The following is a 13,670-nucleotide window of genomic DNA, read 5'->3' on the forward strand; positions in this document are numbered from 1 at the left end:
GTTGTCAGAGACTGGAAAGATTGAGGTCTCGAGACATTTTGGGATGCACATGTGCATGGAAGGGGGCAGGTATGGCCTTGCTGTGGTGAGGCAGTGAACTGCCTCACAGCTTCCCAGCCCTAGAGCCTGTATCCCACCCTGGCAAAGCTGCCAATCTGGCACACATGAGAGGCAGTGCCCCACTCTGTCCTAACCAAGCTCCTGGGTAGCCAAATTACCAGAAGACCCACCTGAGGGGAAGGCCCATGAAGGCCAAGGAATATTTAAGGCTGAGCAGGAGGCCAGTACATTCATCTGGACACTATCTTCCTCTTGGAGTTTCCATCTGAACACTGCTGGAACCCAGGAGCTGGTAGCTAAAGATCTGCTTTTCTATATAATTTCTGTCTTTTTCTCTTTCTTCTTCTTCTTCTAATTCCCTCTTCTTAAAACGTTTTGAGTAATTTAACAGATTTAAAGTTTGCTAAGTCAAAAGGGTAAAATTAACGTTGTGAGAAAAGTTTTATGTTGATTGGATGTTGTAGTAAACCTTTTTTCCGGAGTTCCCCGATTTTTCTAAAGTTTGCTAGTAAACTTTTTTTTGTTTTGACCTCTTGAGAATATTTGATCTGTATTTCTTCCGCGTGTCCAGCCCAGAGTATATGAACCACTGTAAAGTCCTTTTATTTGGGCCTTACAAGACACACATTAAAGGGGGAATATGTAGTAGGCCGTTCTGGGAACTAGTGGTCAGTCAGTCTCACCTCAATCCTCGGAAAGGTGACGGAGGCCATCTGTAGCCACACAGAAGATAAGAAAGTCATAAGGAGTAGTCAACATGGATTCACTGAAGAGAAGTCATATTTGACCAATCTGACTGCCTTCTACAACGAAACCTGGATGAATGAAGGCAGAGCAGTGGATATTTTCTAACTCAGCTTCAGCAAGGCTTTCCACACTGCATCTCACAGCATCCTCAGAGGCTTACTCAGGAAGTGTGGGTTAGATGAATACACAAGTGAGGTGGATTGAGAACTGAATAGCAGATCCCAGAGTGGTCAACAACTCCAACACATAAGTGGGAACTCCAGGAAAGGATGGGGACAAACATTTTAATAGGGCCTGTAGTGATAGGAAAAACGGTAATGGTTTTAAACTAAAGGATTTAGACTAAATACAAGAAAGAAATGTTTTTAGATTGAGGGTGGTGAAACCCTGGAACAGGTTACCTAGAGAGGCCGTTGATGGTCAATTTGTCCTGCTTCCAGCCAGGACAGGGGTAATTTTTGCAGTAGCATGATGGGCATGTGGCCAGGAGCCAGAGGTTATTCTCTACCACCCCACATCATTGTTGGTGGCAGGGGGAAGGGACTTTCTTCTGAGGACAAGAGGTCAGTTCTGGTCAAGTAAGCATGGCAGAGAGAGTGGGGTGGCCTCGGTTCCAAGCCAAAGGGAGCAGGTTCTATGTGAATCATTTTTGGCCCAAAGGCTGGAATAAGCAAGGGATGGGCAAGAGGTTAGTAGGGAACACATCCAGGACAGCTGACCCTAACAGACCAAAGGGATATTCCCAGAGTCACAGAATGGCTGAGGTTGGAAGGGACCTCCAGAGGTCGGCAAGGACTTAAGGAGCACAGTTGCCTATCTCAAAGACTATCAGGATCCCAGTGGAAGGAACTTGCCATAAGGTAAACCACAGTGGAAACTTGAGCTAAGCACAGAAGAGAGAAATTTGTGTGTCTGGGCTTGCAAATGCAGGGTGTAACCAAAAGTGTGTATTCTGTTACCATCTGTGGAAACCAGGTGGGGGAGTGTTCTCTATCTGCTGTTAATGGCCCAGCTGATAAAACCAGGTGTGACCATGCTCCTTATCTCTTCCAGGATCCATCCTCCCTCTAGGGAGATATCTTCTGTTAATGGGCCATTTGATTCTCACTGCATGACTGATAAAGTGACACCATTCCATTGTGAGATGCTCCACCCAGGGGGAGGAGCCAAGCATTCCTTCCTGAATAAAAACCTGTGATTTTGAACACCAGCATAGCTTTTTTCCACTGGAGCCCCAGAGGAACACCAGACCGATCTGCACTACCACCTGACCTTCAGAGAAGGACTGCACCCTTCTGCAGGAAGAGTTGATTGTTGCTTCAATCAAGCCACATCTGTCACTCTGGAAGGACTGCAGCCAGCATTTAGTTGCAGTGCAGTGGCAGTGTGCACTGCCCCAGACATGAACCCCCTGACGAAGGTGAAGCTGATCACTGAGCTGAACGTGCGAGAGGCAGAGCTGGGCGTGCAGGAGGCGGTGTCGTGGCACGCGGAGTACAGGGACAGCGCCTGGATCTTTGTGGGCGGGCTGCACTACCAGCTGACGGAGGGCGACGTGATCTGCGTGTTCTCGCAGTACGGCGAGGTCGTCAACATCAACCTCGTGCGGGACAAGAGGACTGGGAAGTCAAAGGGCTTCTGCTTCCTGTGCTATGAGGACCAGAGAAGCACCATACTAGCTGTGGATAACTTCAATGGGATCAAGATCAAGGGACGGACCATCCGCGTGGACCATGTGGCCAACTACCGGCCCCCCAGGGAGTCCAAGGACTGGGATGAGGTGACCGGAGCCCTCCATGCCAAGGGCTGTGGGGTCAAAATGCCACCTCACACTTTGTTTGACTCCCTGTCTGAGGATGAGGATGTGCCCATGAAAATGCAGGAGAAGCAACGGAGCAGAGGAGAACAGTCAAAGTCAAGCCCACAAGCTGGGAAGCAGGTGAGCACAGAGGAGCCCCATCCCAGGGTCAAGATCAAGAAGGAGAAGAAGGACCCTGGGTATGAGCACTATGCTGGCAGGAGCTCTGACAGGAATCCTGGGAGCAGAAGACGGCGGGATGAGAAGCAGAGGTGCCACCAGTGGCACACAGACAGGAGGGGGGACAAGAACCGCCAGAAGCAGAGGGGACAGAGTGGCTCCTGGGAGGAGTGGGAGAAAAAGGAGGAGGGTGGCAGGAGGGGTGAGGAGGACAGCAGTTGGCAAGACTTGTCTTCCAGGGGAGGAAGATCTTGAGAGCCCCATTCCAGGCACAGGCAGCGGGGTTCTGGCAGAGACTCCAGCAGCTGCTGAGCTCTGGGTCAGCATTTGGTGTGAGGGAGGCCCTGAGTCTGCCCAAACCTGCTCTGAGCTCCTGGGGTGCCATGGCTGGGCCTTTCACCTGGGAGCTTCACCTTGCCTCTCATCTGACCCTAGGACAGGGCTCTCCATGCTGTGTGTGGATGAGGTGATTACTGTGGTGTATCCTGGCCACAACAACATCCTGGCCAGATAAAGTAATATTGTAAGTAATAAAGTAATGCCATGCCTTTCTAACTTACAAAATGTTGTTTGTCTTTGTTTGCAATGCAAGATGTGACCAGAATTATGTATTCTATTGCCATCTGTTAAAAACAGATGGGGCTGTGTTCTTTATCTCCTTCACCACCCATCCTCCCTTCTGTTATCTTGTTAACAGATATCTTCTGTAAATGGTCCATTAAGGCTCACTGCATGACTGATAAAATTATATCATCCCATTGAGAGATGCTCCACCCAGGGAGAGGAGCCAAACATTCCTTCCTGGATAAAAATCTGAGATTTGGAACACCACGGTCAGCCTTTTCCTCACTGGATTCCCAGAGGAAGACCAGACCCTTCTACTTCACCATTGGACCTTCAGGGGAAAACTATACCCTTCTACAGGACCACTGCTTCAATAGGAATACATCTGTCAGTCCAGGACAACTGCCTACTGGGTGGACTCCCAGCAGAAGCTGTAAGTGCCAGTGAAAGGTGACCACGTCATAGGAATCTGTGGGAAATGGATCTGTCGAGGGATGAGGAAAATCAGAAAATACAGAGGAACCCCATTTGGAGGTTTCCTCCCAAATTTGCCCTAAACCAGGACACCATAAGAAGTGGAGAATGGGATGTACCAGGGGTTATAAATATGTATTTGTGTTTTGGGTATTCAACATCTTTGTAAATAAAAGGACTCTGTGACTGTCTGTAAATTGCGGCGTGTGTTTGGGAGATATCCTGCATGCTTCCCGATGCTGTAATAAACATACACTTTCTAACTTTAAACTGTTAGAGAGCTCCTGTCTGTCTCAAACGGACAGTTGAATATCAGTATTAGATCGCCATTCATATTTTTTTAATAAATGAGTATGCTGGAGGTCCTCATGCTCAACTTACAGTTGGGAAACTTGCTGACAACGCTCCAAATGACAGATCAGAAGACCAGGCTGAGACTTTGCCTCGGGCTGTGCTTGGAGATATTAAAAATGCAGCCCAGAGGGCTTTTTTAACTGTCCAACCTGCAGGAACTCATGAAAATGCTTATTCTCTAATTCGACAAGGAGAAACTGAATCCTTTGGTGCTTTTTTAGATTGTCAAACCCAGGCAGTTCAAAGGCAATGTCCTGATGAGTAAGCCCACTCCCAGTTAATTAAAAGCCTTGCTTTTGCTAATGCAAATGAGGATTGTAAAAGGGTCATCTTAGCTCTGCCAGAACATCCTCCCTCAATTCTACAAATGCTGTCTGCTTGTAGTAGGCTGAGCACACCTTTACACGTGGCTATATTGCAAGCGAATGTGCAGGGGAACAACTTGAAAAAGCCCTTGATGCTCAAACAAAAACTATTGAGAAAACCCTCACTGCTTTGCAAATTAATTCAGTTAAAGGGCCATGTTTTCATTGTGGGAAGCCTGGTCATTTGAAAAAGGACTGTTGTGAAGCTGCAAAAAATGTAAAAACAGCTAACATTTGCCCTCAGTGCAGGAAAAGGAGGCATTTTGCAAACTTTTGTCGCTCTGGATTTGGCATAGATGGGAAACCTCCGACGGGAAACCCAAAAAGGAGCGCACGGCGCCGTCGTGTGGCGAAACAAAGAATGGCGGCTCAATGACAGGAACGCCTGAACAACCTGAAGGTACCTGGGGAAAATCCGAGCCAGGTGCAGTTTGTGAAACCACCAGCTATCTCCCAAGCCACAGCGACTTATTACCCTCAGGGACACATTGCAAAGTGGCAACTTCCAAATGAATATATTTTTAAAAAAACTTTTGCCATGGATGTATTCCTATAGAAGTTACTGGTGCTTCACAAAAAAGACAAGACTTTCTAATTATAGCCACAGACAGTAACAGAATTTTTGGACTTTCAGTTTTTCCAACTATTGTCTCAGCAAACTGTAATGAAGAGCTGATGATTTTAGCTCTTGCTTACAAAGCTTCAATGGTGATTAAACCAAGAACAGCAATAGCTATTGCTATTGCATTGCCAATGAATACAAATAAGCAAATTGTTTACCGAGAAATGCCTTTTAAGAGTTCTGTCCCAGTGCCTAATGTCCTATGGATAAAGTATGTCGGCAATGAACAGCCAGTGCTGACGTGCAGTCTGGCACACCTTGATAAAACTGTCAACATTACAGGAATACTTGACACAGAGGCAGACATCACTCTGATCTCTCATGTGTTTTGGCTGAGCGAGTGGAATCTGGTGACACCCATGGGTGCTCTCATAGGAATTGGAGGAGCTACCTTGTGTCTGCAAAGTGAATTCAAGATTACTGTTACAGGTCCTGAAGGGAAGACAGCAACCATCGGTCAGTTTGTGGTGCAGAAGCCCATCACAGTATGGGGGAGAGATGTACTGTCCCAGTGGGGAGCAAAACTAGAAGTGGGCCTTTGATGGGAACCATGTCGAAACCCACACTCTAAAGCTGTCATGGAAAACTGATAACCTTTTATGGATCGATCAATGGCCTTTACCAGAGAAAAAGCTGAGTGCCCTCACAAATCTGGTAAAGGAGCAAATGGAAAAAGATCACATCACACCCATGAATAGTCCCTGGAATTCACCAGTGTTCATCATCCACAAGAAGACTTCTGGCTCCTGGAGATTGCTTCGTGACCTGGGGGAGATCAGTGAAGTGATCAAGGACATGAGACCACTCCAGCCTGGACTTCCCTCTCTATCAATGATTCCAAGACACTGGCCTCTTGTTATCATTGGAAGCTTCCCCTTGCCTCTCACCCCACGCTGGGCCAGGGTTTTCCACACTGCCTGTGCTGCTGGCTGTGACAGGGCTTTTCCTTTGACCAGGGAGGATCTGGTAAAGAGCTGAAGGCTGGGAGTCACAGTATGCTCCCCTTCTAAATCCCTGGGGCAATATCCCCCTGTCTTGAGTTGCAATGCAAGATGTAACCAAAAGCATGTATTTTATTCCCATCCGTTGAAACCAGCTGGGGAGGGGATGGGTGTCTTCTGTTAATGGGCCAGCCTTAAAACAAGGTGGGGCAATGTTCTTTATCTCCTCCACCACCCATCCTCTTTTCTGTTATCTTGTTAACAGATATCTTCTGTTAATGGACCATTAAGGCTCACTGCATGACTGATAAAATTACATCATCCCATTGGGAGATGTTCCACCCAGGGGGAGGAGCCAAGCATTCCTACCTGGATATAATCTGAGATTTGGAACACCACAGTCAGCCTTTTCCCACTGGATTCCCAGAGGAAGACCAGACCCTTCTACTTCACCATTGGACCTTCCAAGGAAAACGACATCCTTCCACAGGATCACTGCTTCAATAGAACCACATCTGTCACTCCAGGAAGACTGCAGCCACTATTGGACTGCTACCAACACCGACTGATAAGGTGTCAGGTTGTATTCTGACTCTGTCAGTGCTTTTGTACTACTGCATTTTATTTTAATTTTCCTGTTTACTTGTAGTTCTGACTTGGGATCTCCCACTGGTTTGCTTTCAAACCAGCACATTGTTGGAAGACTTTTGTTTTTCCTGCAGTTTACGTTCCTACATTATTAAACACTTTAATATTTTAAAGTAAGATAGGCCTGTAAGTAAATTGCTATTTAGTAATTGGTCTCCACCTTTTCTGGAGGAGGCGGGATCTGGACTGGCACCGACAGTGGGTTCAGCACAGGACTGGTGTCATGGGGAAGTCAGATTTCCTCAGCCCCAAGGCGATCGCCAGCCGCATCAAGTCCAAGGGGCTGCAGAAGCTGCGCTGGTACTGCCAGATGTGCCAGAAGCAGTGCCGTGATGAGAATGGCTTCAAGTGCCACTGCATGTCTGAGTCCCACCAGAAGCAGATGCTGCTGGCTTCTGAAAACCCTCAGCAATTCATGGATTACTTCTCTGAGGAATTCCAAAATGATTTCCTAGAATTGCTCAGGAGGCGATATGGAACCAAGAGGGTCCACAATAATATTGTGTACAATGAATACATCAGCCACCGAGAGCACATCCACATGAATGCCACACAATGGGAGACACTGACTGATTTTACAAGATGGCTGGGAAGAGAAGGTCTTTGCAAGGTTGATGAGACTCCTAAAGGCTGGTACCTTCAGTACATCGACAGGGACCCGGAGACCATTCGCAGGCAGCAAGAACAAGAGAGGAAGAAGAAACAGGACCTTGATGATGAAGAAAAAACTGTTAAATTCATTGAACGACAAGTTAGAAGAGGTTTGGAGGGGAAAGAACTGGAAATGCCAGTCTACACTGAATTGAACAGAGAAAACGAAGAAAAAAAAGTTACATTTAATTTAAACAAAGGAGCTAGTACTTCAGTCGCAGCATCTTCTAAAACAAGTGTCCTTAGACAGAATGCACTTAAGATGGTGGAGGGGGCAGTTAAAAGAAAAGCAGCTCATAGCTCTGGTCAGCCTCAAGAGAAAAAGAAGAAATCTGCACTGGATGAGATCATGGAGCTTGAAGAGGAGAAGAAAAGAACATCTCGAAGAGACTACTGGTTACAGCCTGAAATCATTGTAAAAATTGTGACAAAAAAGCTTGGAGAGAAGTACCACAAGAAGAAGGCAGTTGTTAAGGAAGTGATTGACAAGTATGCAGCAGTTGTGAGGGTGATTGATTCTGGACACAAACTCAAGCTTGATCAGATACATTTAGAAACTGTAATACCAGCACCAGGCAAGAAAGTGATGGTATTAAATGGTGAGTACACAGGAAATGAAGGCATTTTGGAATCCATCAATGAAAAGAGGTTTTCAGTGACTGTAACCATTGACTCAGGACCTTTTAAAGGGCACAGAGTCAAAGATATTCTGTATGAAGATGTTTCCAAACTCGCCTGAGGTGCCAAGTCATGGATCACAGAAGATTTTGGTTCTCAAAATCTTCTGTCTGACATCTTTCAGGCAGACACAAGACTGTAGTATAGTCAATCCTAAATTAGTCCTTTGCTAAATTGTTACAATTAAGTTATAAGTTAAGTGCTGTTAAGTTGCTGTTAAATTTAAATGCTGTGAAGTTCTGTTGAGCCTTTAGGTCATACTCCTTCTTATCATTACCTCTTCTATCCTTTTGTTACACCCCCACACCCCACCACCCCCCGTCTTCCACATAAGTAGTTTTTGGTTTATTTTGGTTTGGATTGATTGACTCTGGAGTTTTGTTTCTTGCTTTTCCTCAGTGTGCCTTCACCATCTAAAAAGCAGTAGAGTGAACTTTGCAAATGATTAATAAATGACAATATAGGTATTGGCTTTTGCATTTATGATTAGTTTTTGCAAGTTATTATTGATCACAACGATTTTAATATTTCTATTTAGTTCCATTTGTAACCCCTTTTAACTGCTTTAATATAGTATAATCTATGAGCTTTTGTGGCCAACGTTCTGGCCATGTGTAATTTTTAAATAGTAGTGTGATAAATGTATTATAGCTTGGACCTTTGCATAATATTCAAATAGAAACTATGTTAAGTACTTTTATTTACTTTGAACTCAAATTATGGTGTGAAATAGCTACCTTGATTCAATGTATTTGTGGACTATCTTACCTGAATGATAAGATAACAGTGACAAGAACCAGGAAACCTAGAGAAAAACTTACTACCGACTCTCAAGTTATCAGGAAGTGTCAAAACAACAGAATGGAGTGTCGAGAAGAAATAAAATATATTGATTTAACTACAGGATTGCTTGCAGACAAGTCAAAGGTTAAAACCAAGCAAAAGAACTCCCAGAACATGTGAAACCACAGGAATGTTTGAATATATATAATCCTCGTTAATATGCATTTAATCAATGTAAGGAAAAATATGTAAGACAATTGTTTTACAACAATGACGTGCTTTTGGCAGATTGCCAAGCACTCCAGGTTGGATAAACTTATTAAACTTCTAAAAATTTTAGAGAGTGAGCCTTGTTTCTCACAATTAATTCGGAGTTAATTGCACATTGATAAAATATGCATTGCTGAAACAGACACGAAAAAAGACACCTGTTAGAAGGAAACAGCAGTCCCACAGGGCCCACAACATGTATATGTTCCTGCACTAGCCATCACAGGCAGGGTTGTACACTCCCCCAACACCAGGTGCTGCTCATCTGCAGCCTAGGCACAGCCTGGCAGGGCGCTTGCCGGAAGAATTTTTTAAAAAAGTTTCATTTCAGCTGCCAGCCCCTGTACTGTTGCAGGTTCACTCCCAAACTTTACTCACTTGCACGTCACAGTCCACCCTGTTTCTCACAGCCCTAGCAGGGCTCTGCCAGAGGGAAGGCGCCCATTATCAGCCCTGTGTTATGGTCCAGGATGATGGCCCCACAGCCCCCTCAGCCATGCAGTCTGAGCCATGGAGTGGAGCTGGCACAGTGCAGCACCCACACGTCTCCCACAGCCAGTACCTGGGCTTGATGGGGTGATGCCCTTGAGAAGAAAGCTAATGTCTTTACAAACAATTTGATGGGTGAAGGTATGGGTGTTACCGTCTTTGAAATGGGTATTAATGTCTCTACTGCAACAGGTTTGTTGCAGATCCCTGACAGCCGGGCTCCTGAAACAGTCAAGGGTGTGCACAAGCCTGACGTTCTGAACTTTGGGGTAAAATGACAGGTTCAAGGGCATGGTGTGGGGTAGATGGTTGGGGTGGGCTGTACCTTCCTAATTCCTCAGCCAATGAATGGGGAAAGGAAGAGGGCAACATGCGGCCGGGAGTTTAGGATAAAAAGAGAAAACCTTTGAAACCTCGCCCCAGTGGCCTCTCTCAATTTATTCGAATAAAGTTGCAGGACTCCTCTGTCTCCTTTTTGGATATAAATCTCTGGCGTTTGTGAATTTTTCCTGACACCCTGAAGGAATAAGCGCTAAATCGGGCATTTCTCACCAGTGGTACTTAACCTGCATGGTCGTCACCCGCGATAAATTGGGCAGCCTTCAGGCTGCGAGAAACTTCTCAATCCAATTTTTCTGCTCTTCCCGCCCCCCGCCCCCCCGCCCCCCCTTCCCCCCTCATCCCCGCGCTTCTCCCATTCCCCCCAGTAGGTTAACATTCATCACTTTATTCTTGGTGCAGTGGCCACATTTTTCCGTCACTCAGGGTCTGGATGCCCTCAACAGATGAGCTGCACAAGAGCCACAACCCATTGCCGATATGCCAGCAGCCAGCCATCCCGGGAAGGGGCCGCCCGCCGCCCTCATCCCGTTTCTCCTGCGGCGCAGCTGGGAAAGGCTGGGACGCTAAAGAGACACCTCCCCACACCAAAAATCACCCCCCTTTCCCGCTCCCAAGAAGAGCGGCCCTGAAGGACCGCCACGTCTTTCCCGACGGCGCGCCCCAGCCCGTGCTCGCAGCAGCGCCTCTGCCAGCGGCCCGGGGCGGTGACCGCGTCCCGCACCGCTCCTCCCTGGCAGCCCCCACCGAGGGAGTCACCGCTGTGCCGGCAGGTTCCCAAGCCGGGGGACGCGGCTGCCGGCCGGGGGGGATGAGGCCGGGCCGTGTTCGGGTCAGCGCCGCTCGGTCCCGGCCGGCAGTGGGGTTGCGGTCTCTCACTGTGCCGCGCCCACGGGGACAGCCCGGGGACAGCGCAGCCCTCGCGGCAAAGCCCCGGCCCGCCCGGTGCCCCGTGCCCGCTCCGGAGCGGTGATTCGCGGGTACCCCTCCCGGTGCCCCGTGCCCGCTCCGGAGCCCTGTTTCCCGGGTATCCCTCCCGGTGCCCCGTGCTCTCTCCGGAGCGGCGATTCCCGGGTATCCCTCCCGGTGCCCCGTGCCCGCTCCGGAGCCCTGTTTCCCGGGTATCCCTCCCGGTGCCCCGTGCCCGCTCCGGAGCGCTGTTTCCCGGGTATCCCTCCTGGTGCCCCGTGCCCGCTCCGGAGCCCTGTTTCCAGGGGATCCCTCCCGGTGTCCCGTGCCCGCTCCGGAGCCCTGTTTCCCGGGTATCCCTCCCGGTGCCCCGTGCCCGCTCCGGAGCCCTGTTTCCAGGGGATCCCTCCCGGTGCCCCGTGCCCGCTCCGGAGCGCTGTTTCCCGGGGATCCCGCCTGCAGCCGGCCGGGAGTGATGCCTGGGGCTATGGCCCCCACACGATCTGGAGTGTCGAATAAACCCCCATGGCCAGAGCTAAGAGGGAAGAACTACGGATAATCTTACGACTCTCCCGGAGCTGGGAACGCCGGGCGGTGCGGGGTCGGTCGGGGTTGCCGTCAGTCGGGGCGCAGCACGCTGTGTTGGTCTCGTCGGTGGATGGGTTACCCGGCGCCGTGGTTTTTTGGGCTCTTATAGGGTTCTCTTGCCTGAAAACATTTCTATCAATCATTTCTACTGTCAAACAAAAAGATGTTCTCATGAGAACTCGCTGCACTCCTAGATAAAGGCAAGGCCATGCAGCTGGTGTAATCACCTGCTCTGAGTGGGAGCTGACAACAGATTCCTCACTAAACTTCGCTGGTTAGACTCATCCTGAGACCAAGGGATGTGTGCAGGATGAAGATGACCAGGCTGCACCCACACTGCAGCACACACCTGAATGTGCCAAGCCAGGACAGCTGCTCTGTGCAATGCTAATTCCTAAATGTTCAGTGGCCTTCACCACTAGGCTGCTTGGAAATGCCTCTATAATATGCTTATGCATCCTATTGTCATTTCAGTGCATTCAGAAACAGAGTTTAGCTGCTTTTGATGTATTCTTCAACAAGATATCCAGAGACTAGTATGTTTTCTTTATTTCTGCAATGATTACTACTACGATTTCTTCTCTAGAAACATTTGTGTGCCAAGCATTGTAATTTTGACACATTGGACTTGAAAATAAATTAATGCTTAGTTAAATACCAGATAAATGAATGTTTTGCGCTGTCATAATATTTTTATTAGTTGAAACTACAGCAGTTAGCAAAAACATTCAGGAGTTTGCCAGTGAAAATATGTTGACTGGGTTCTGCTTTCATTTCTGTGAGTGTGAGTAAACATTATTACCATGGATCTCTGAGGAGTTTATTTTGCTATGGCTCTTACTGGAACATTAATCTTTAAGCTTGCCTTTGTTAGGGGGAAAGCAGAAAATATGTGAGCCTCTAAAGAGCACTTCATTCCTGAACACTTTTCATGAGTCTTCATGTATTTGAGATGTCCTGTGATTCCGATGGTCTCTTTAGTTAATTTACTGTCAGAAAGTGCTTCAATTAAGATAAGAAAAATCAGTATTGTCCTGTATTCACCTAAGCATGCCCTTCTAATTGTTTTTCATGAGGCACCTGTATGTGAGTAGCTGACTGGGAGAAATATAATGCAAATTCTCATACCATTTTACAGGCCTTTTTTTCTTGGAAGCAGACAATGTACTTATTTCTTAACCTCCTGGTGTGAAGGGACTGCTAATCTGCATGGAGAATATTTTACTTTATGAATAGTATGATTTGTTCCGGGATTGGTGTATTTGCCAAATAAAATATTAATGTAACACCCTATGTGGGCCTTGTGTTAGTGCTAGCTTTTAAAAATGAAATAGCTCCCCATTTCTTTAAGATTGTCTGGATAAATGCAAATACCTAAACAAACTCAGAATTTAGAAACAGGAAAAAAGACATATGAAAAGTATACTTGGACCAACTGACTGCTAAGGGAATCCAGTGTAGTTTCCCCAGAAATGGGGAATCCCATGAACAACATTTAAGGATTACCTGAGTCTTGTAGTCACTCTGTAACCCACCCATTGTGAACCAACCATGTGGAGAGCAAAATAATAGTTGGAATGGATGTGTTCTTAGACATGCAGCAAGGCCTATTGGCTCAGGCAGGATCCAGCCAGGGAAAAGGGCACAGAGATTTTCTGTGTGCACAATGAGGTGGTACATAGCAATACATACATACATAGCTTGCAGCCAAATGTATGCAATATAACAGTAACGTATTTTTTTTATTCTTGGATGTAATACTTTTTCATTTCCCTTCTCTAATTTGTGTGCTTCTCACCTGAAACATCCTGAAACAGAGATAATATCATTAATCATTGCCCTGAGAAAGCATAGTGACAGTTCTATTCTGTTACCTCATTTTCAGACCACAGTTGTGTCACTTCCTATTAATTGTCACTGCCTATGGCAGCCTGGATTAGTTCTGCCAGGGAAATTTACAGTATTAGGGGTTGTGACACTGCTCCCTTTCCAGGCACCCTCTTCCCTTGTCACCTGCACTGCCCCTGGATGGATGGTCATCAGTGAAGAGAAGCTTGGCTCCGGCCAGGTCAAGCACAGAGTCACGTCAGCATCTGGCTCACAAGTCAGCTTTGGGAAGTGATAAGCTTTCAGGACAGAAAATTTATTTTCCCCCATATTGCTTTATATTTATGTATGTGTTTTTCCCTCCCTCCCCTCCTTTCTAGCAT

General features: G+C 47.0%; 2 pseudogenes; both read left to right on the forward strand.

Annotated features, from left to right (window-relative positions):
- Nucleotides 1–1,419: 1,419 nt before the first annotated feature.
- Nucleotides 1,420–3,040, forward strand: LOC136290309 (RNA-binding motif protein, X-linked 2 pseudogene; annotated as a pseudogene).
- Nucleotides 3,041–6,976: 3,936 nt separating this feature from the next.
- LOC136290310 (DNA/RNA-binding protein KIN17 pseudogene) lies at nucleotides 6,977–8,143 on the forward strand (annotated as a pseudogene).
- Nucleotides 8,144–13,670: the final 5,527 nt, after the last annotated feature.

The sequence above is a fragment of the Chamaea fasciata genome, unplaced genomic scaffold (genome assembly GCF_029207755.1).
Source record: "Chamaea fasciata isolate MVZ Bird 193981 ecotype frontalis unplaced genomic scaffold, bChaFas1.0.hap1 SCAF_5, whole genome shotgun sequence".
Classification (NCBI taxonomy): domain Eukaryota; kingdom Metazoa; phylum Chordata; class Aves; order Passeriformes; family Sylviidae; genus Chamaea; species Chamaea fasciata.